Source organism: Mandrillus leucophaeus, unplaced genomic scaffold (genome assembly GCF_000951045.1).
Source record: "Mandrillus leucophaeus isolate KB7577 unplaced genomic scaffold, Mleu.le_1.0 Scaffold4, whole genome shotgun sequence".
NCBI classification, from domain to species: Eukaryota; Metazoa; Chordata; class Mammalia; order Primates; family Cercopithecidae; genus Mandrillus; species Mandrillus leucophaeus.
The window spans coordinates 1479682-1486372 of record NW_012104253.1 but is presented as its reverse complement, the minus strand read 5'-3'; positions in this window follow the sequence as shown (position 1 = coordinate 1486372).

Below are 6691 nucleotides of genomic sequence, written 5' to 3'. Positions count from 1 at the left end.
AAAAAAAAAAGGGCCAGGTGTGGTGTCTCACGCCTGTAATCCCAGCACTTTGGGAGGCTAAAGCGGGTGAATCACCTGAGGTCAGGAGTTCGAGACTAGCCTGGCCAACATGGTGAAACCACATCTCTACTAAAAATACAAAAATTAGCTGGGCATGGTGGCTCTTGCCTGTAATCCCAGCTACTCAGGAGGCTGAGGCAAGAGAATCACTTGAACCTGGGAGGCGGAGGTTGCAGTGAGCCAAGATCACACCACTGCACTCCAGCCTGGGTGACAAGAGTGAAACTCCATCCCAAAAAAAAAAACAAAAAAAGAAAGAAAGAGAAGAAAAGCGGGCGGGGCACAGTGGCTCACGCCTATAATCCCAGCACTTTGGGAAGCCGAGGCAGGTGGATCACGAGGTCAGGAGTTCGAGACCTGCCTGGCCAACACAGTGAAACCCTGTCTCCACTAAAAATACAAAAAATTAACCAGGTGTGGTGGCGGGCAACTGTAGTCCCAACTACTTGGGAGGCTGAGGCAGGAGAATGGCGTGAACCTGGGAGGCGAAGCTTACAGTGAGCCGAGATCACACCACTGCACTCCGGCCTGGGCAACAGAGTGACACTCCATCTCAAAAAAAAAAAAAGAAACGAAAAGAAATGGAGGGTCCAGGCCAGGCACGGTGGTTCATGCCTATCATCCCAGCACTTTGGGAGGCAGAAGCGGGCAGATCACAAGGTCAGGAGTTCGAGACCAGCTTCGGCGACATGGTGAAACCCCCGTCTCTACTAAAATACAAAAATTAGCCAGGGGTGGTGGTGCATGCCTGTAATCCCAGCTGCTCGGGAGGTTGAGGCAGGAGAATCACTTGAACCCAGGAGGTGGAGGTTGGAGTGCGCCACTGCATTCCAGCCTGGGTAACAGAACGAGACTCTGTCTCCAAAAAAAAAAAAAAAAAAGACTGGCCTCCGGTGTCAGGGGAGCCCCGGTGCCTTGCTGGAGGGATAGTCTGTTGCTCCGGGGAGACTCTCTAGGGGCCCCCAGGCCACTCTGTTCCTTCCTGCAAGGCCACTTGCTGCCCTCACCCCTCTGAGGGGCAGGCAGGGAGGGGAGAGGCTCTGGGGAAACTTCAGGGCGATGTGGTTGTGATCCAGGCCTGTGGAGGGAGTACCGGGGCAGGGGAGATTTCAGCAAGCACAGATGAAGCATTGTGACTCTAGAGCATGTAAATTCCCTGGCAGCCAGGCCCTGGGAGCACCCCTCCCCTCCCGTCCCCTTGACACCTACCTCAGTGAGGCATCCCCAGCAGCCGCGGAGCGGGCAGCAGAGAAGGGTGTCCTGGGACAGAAGCTTTCCTAGTCTTTCTTCAGAATGGAGGAAGCCCCAGGGGTGCCTGAACTTCCTGTAGGACCCAGGGTAGAAAGACGGCCATTCTCCCTGTCACATGATGGGGGCTCCAGCTGTTTAACACAAGAAGACATATAACTTTCATGGTTAAGAGCAGGGGTTCTGGGCCTGATGGCTTGAGTTCGAATCCCGGCTCCTATGCATGCAGCTGTGACAAATTGTGTAACTTCTCTGTGCCTCACTTTCCTCCACTGCAAAACCAGGAGTCGTGAGCAGATGAGATCCCCTGACAGCTCTCGGGACAGCTGGAGTGCTCAGTGAAAGTTCCTCATGCTATCACTGTGGAGTGACCAGGGACATCGATAGGACGCTCGAGGGATTACCGTGTGTCCCCCGACCTGCCCGACGACGACAGCCTTGCAGATAAGCTGCGAGCCCGCCTGCTTCTCCTGGCGAGGTGGAGACAGGAGAGGGCACAGAGGTCAGGGCTTGTTTCTTTTTGCTTTTTTCTTTTTTTTTGAGATGGAGTCTCGATTCTGTTGTCCAGGTTGGAGTGCAGTGGCGCAATCTCGGCTCACCGCAACCTCCACCTCCCGGGTTCAAGCGATTCTCCTGCCTCAGCCTCCCGAGTAGCTGGAATTACAGGCATGCGCAACCACGCCTGGCTAATTTTTGTATTTTTAGTAGAGACGGGGTTTCACCATGTCGCCCAGGCTGGTCTCGAACTCCTGACCTTGTGATCTCCCCGCCTCAGCCTCCCAAAGTGCTGGGATTACAGGCATGAACCACTGTACCCGGCCTGGACCCTCCATTTCTTTCTTTTTTTTTTTTCTTTTTTTTGAGATGGAGTCTCGCTCTGTTGCCCAGGCTGGAGTACAGTGGCAAGATCTCAGCTTATTGCAAGCTCCGTCTCCCGGGTTAACGCCATTCTCCTGCCTCAGCCTCCCATGTAGCTGGGACTACAGGCGCCCACCACCATGTCCAGCTAATTTTTTGTATTTTTTGTAGAGACGGGGTTTCACCATGGTAGCCAGGATGGTCTCAATCTCCTGACCTCGTGATCCACCCGCCTCCTCGGTCTCCCAAAGTGCTGGGATTACAGGCGTGAGCTACTGCGCCCGGCTGGACCCTCCATTTCTAATAAGCTCCTGGGAGAGTCCTCCCAGGTGCTCTGAGGGTGACTGACCGGCAGGGCAATTCTGGGGCCTCTAATCCCTCCAACCTCAGTGCTGTGGAGAGCTGACTCCCAGGGGGTACGTCAGGGTGCTGGGTGGGGCACCAGTGTGAAGGACACCCAACACAGCCCTCACCTTGGGGCTGCAAGGCCCTGGGACCAGCGGCCTAGCCCTGTCCCCAGGCAGGTCCTCACACCTAGGACCACAGGGGGCTCTGGGGCCCAGGTCAGGGGCAAACCTGCTGGGATCGGAGCCCCTCTTGGTGGCTTCCTGGTGTGTGCACGTCCTTCCCCAGGCAGGAGAGGAAGCAGGGCCAGCATTTTTTCCTCCCAGGGCAAGACCTAGAGTCTCTGTTTGTATGTCTGTCAGACTTGCTGTGAGGGCCACAGTGTCTCCACTGAGGCCTTATCCAGCCTCCAGGAGGTCCCATTTTTCAGGGAAAGGGTCTGGTTCTGAAGGCTCACTCATCTGACTTCAAATCCCAGCTCTGCCACTTCTGGGCTGTGTGACTCCAGGTAAGTTGCTTAACCTCTCCGAGCCCACTACTTCTGTAAATGGGGATATCATGGGATTCTCGTGAGCTGTGAACAGCATTTGTTGATGTGTTTGTTTCTGTGATTCAGACTTTCCCTCTTTCCTCAGGCACTTGCTGGGCAGCCTCCTGTGCCACATCCCTGTCCCTGTCCCAGGGCACACCAGCTTCAGTGACAGGGATGGCGGGTGAACGGGTGGCCCAGGCCTGCTGCTCTGGCCAATGTAAATCCAAGGAGCTGCGATGACGTGGGAGAGGGGCTGTTTGGGAAAAAATACGTGAAGGATGCCCCCGTGGGAGCAGGAGCCCCACTGGCCGGTGCAGGCCGGGGGTAACTCGGCCACAGGGAAGGGGTCCCAGCCGGGGCTGGAGGGAGGGCCACCTGCAGGAATGAGGTGTGGGGGGGCGGGAAGGGCAGGCAGCTGGGGCTGAGGGAGACCAGCCCCCAAGACACCCATGGAGAAACTGAGGCAGAATCTGCACTTGGAGCCAGCCACCGCTCTCCACTGGCCCACACTGCTGCGATCCTTCCCACATTGGGTGGCTGCCTGGAACCCAACCCCCCCACAGCAGGCCTGGCCCTCAGAGCTGGTTCCAGATGTTTAAATACCCAGCCTTCAGCTCCCGCCACAGACACTTCCACTGGAAGGTGTTGGTGCCACATCCCCAGCGCTGCCAGGCTAATACGGGGTGGGGGCCTTGCAGCCCCACGGGGAGGGCTGTGTTGAACGTTCCGGACACTGGTGCCTTACCCAGCACCCAGCAGGGGCACCCTGTGCTGCCCTCCCCGGCTGCCTGGGCCACCAGCTCAGGAGAGCCCACCCCTTTGCGACCTTTCCCGACTCAACGCCATGCCGGGAAGGCAGGAGGGGGACGACTCTGCCACACTCTGCCCCCAGCTCCCTCCCCACCTCGCCCCCCAGGACCAAGACAGGAGGGCTAGCTGGGCCCAGGACACTTCGCCGCCATCATCAGGTCCTCACCACAGCCCTCAAGGGGGTATTCCCGTTACACAGACAGAAGACTGAGGCCCCGGGATGGGACTGGGTCGTGTGAAAAGCCAGGCCGTGCCTGGCCCCGAAGAGTCCTGCGTAGCTGCCCAGCCCGCCCAGGGCTCAGATCCCCTCCTCCAGGATTGGCCCCAGCTGCTATGTGGGGCCCACTGAGGCCTATTGGATCCTAATTGGATGCAATTAGGACATCACCTGATGCCCCTGTCGGGGTGGCTCCTCCCAACCACTAGAGGACTCAGGTCAGAGGCGTTTGAGGTACAGCCCCCAGCCTGGTCCTGCTGGGCCAGCGTCATGCCCTGTGTGCCCCCGGCTGTCCAAGCAGCAGTGTACAGAGACTGGGTGGGGTGACGGTGAGAGCCTGAGAAGGCTGCTGCAGAGGGCACACTGGAAACTGTCACCAGGCCCTGCCCTCAGCAGACCCAGGCCAGGGCCAGCAGGGCCTCCTGGGGGCCGCCATCTTTCTGTTCTGGGAAGGCCGGGTTTGGGGGTGAGCTCTGTGGGGCTCCTGTGTCCTCATCCGTTGGTGGGATGCGGCTCCCTCCCGGGGACCTCTCAGGGCACTGATAAGAGCCCCCAGGACTCGGTTCAGCCCACAGCGGGTGGGACGCACTCGCCCCTCGGCGGGCCGGGAGTGGAGACCAGGAGTTTCTGGAGAAGGCCTTTCAGATTCTGAAGGCAGGCACTCTGTGCTCCATCCCTGGACAGCGAGTGACAAGTGTCTGTCACAGAAGGACGCAAAGGCCCCACATGGCCCCTGAGCAGCTCTTGGGCACGTTCTTGGTCCGGGTTCCCGTCTGGGGGTTCTGGAGTCTAGGAGTCCAGGATCTGGGTTTCGAGGTCTTGGGTTGTAGCGTCTGGGGTTTGAAGCCGCTCTTGCAACCCAGGACAGAGGTGAAAGTAGTGGGGTGGACTGGGCAGTCCCCAACGTTCAGTGGACCTAAAGTGCTGGTGCCCAGCCCTGCCCAGGTAGCTGGCAGGTGGTCCAGAAACCCCTCGTTCTATGGAGACTAAGGCCCAAGTCTTTGGAGGTGGTCAGGGGTCTGTCCCAAAGCACCTTGGGGCAAAGGGTAGGAGGAAGACCACCCAAGACAACCCTCCCCCACAGCAACAGGGAGCCCAGCTGCTCCTCTGAGGCCCTGTGGCTCCAGCCTCTCTGTGCTGGGTGTGTGGAGGCCGCTCCTATGGAGGCGTGGGCGGTGCAGCTCATTCCCCTAGGGCTCCCGGCCTCCCACCCCCATCCGGCCTCCTCCTCCAGAGCCTGGGGACTGGTGGCTGCCTGCCAAGAACACCCACAGCCTGCCAGGATGTGCGGGAAGCGCACTCACGCCTAATCCCACCCCCATCGTCAAAGATCCCTCTCGATTCTGGGTCTGTCTTTCTGGGGGAAACTGAGGCCCAGAGGGATTCAGGGCGCCCAGGGTCCCGGAGTCCCCAGGTGTACTTTGGAGGCTGTGCTTTAGTGGGGCCTCCCCCGGCCTTCTTTGCAGTTGTGAGAGTATGAAGGGGAGGAATCGGGGGCTGCCAGGCCTGGAGCCAAGGCTGGGGGTGGGGAGCAGCTGGCAGGGGTCCCAGCAGGAGGCCCGGCTAGGGGAGACCAGAACTCCTCTGCTCCCCCCTCCCAACAGCTTCCCACCCCACTCTACAGCAGGCCCGGAAGGGCTTGGGAGCCAGAGGGTGCTTCCCAGGGCTCCTGAAGGCCTGCAGAGCTCCTGAGGGACTGGAGGCTCCTGGCTGGGGAGGCTGGAAGGCACTGGCCCTGCAGCTTGGTTCCCGGGGCTCAGCGTATCTGAATCCAGAACAAACGTGGCTCACGAGAAGGCGGGTGCTGGGGATCTGCCCCCATTGTGCATGTGCGTCACCACACGGTGTGGAAGCGGACACCTGCCTCTGGGATGAGCGCGTGGGGCAAAACTGCTTGCTTTGCATTGGGAACATGTTTGTGTGTGTGCAGTGTGGGGTGGGTGTGGTGGGGGGGTGTGTGCAGTGGGGGGCGTGTGCGGTGGGGAGCTGTGGGCTGGGATGTCCCTTGAGGTGATCAGCTGTCTATGTTCCACACATGCAAACACAAACACACAGTGTGACTGTTCCACACACACAAACACAGTGTGACTGAGACATGCATGTGAGTATTGAGATGTCCAGGGCTGACTTCCTGCCCGAAACATGCCCTGGCCCCCATCACCTTGTGTGAAATTCGTCCAGCCGAGCACCTTCGGGGTAGAGCCATGCATCGCCTGTGATGGAGGGGCCATGACTCACCCAGGTGTCGGGCCTGGAGGCTGTGCTGGCTGTGCTGTACAGTGGCAAGGACCTGCCAGACAGCTCCGTGGACACAGCCTCCATCGGAGTTTTGCCATGTTGGCCAGGCTGGTCTTGAACTCCTGACCTCAGGTGATCTGCCTGCCTCGGCCTCCCAAAGTGCTGGGATTACAGACATGAGCCACGGTCTCGCTCTGTCACCCAGGCTGGAGTGTAGTGGCACAATCACAGCTCACTGTAGCCTCCACTGCCTCGGCTCAAGCAATCCTCCCACCTCAGCCTCCCAAATAGCTGAGACTACTACAGGTGTGCACCACCACACTCGGCTAATTTTTTAATTTTTTGTAGAGATGGGATTTCGCCATGTTATCCAGGCTGGTCTT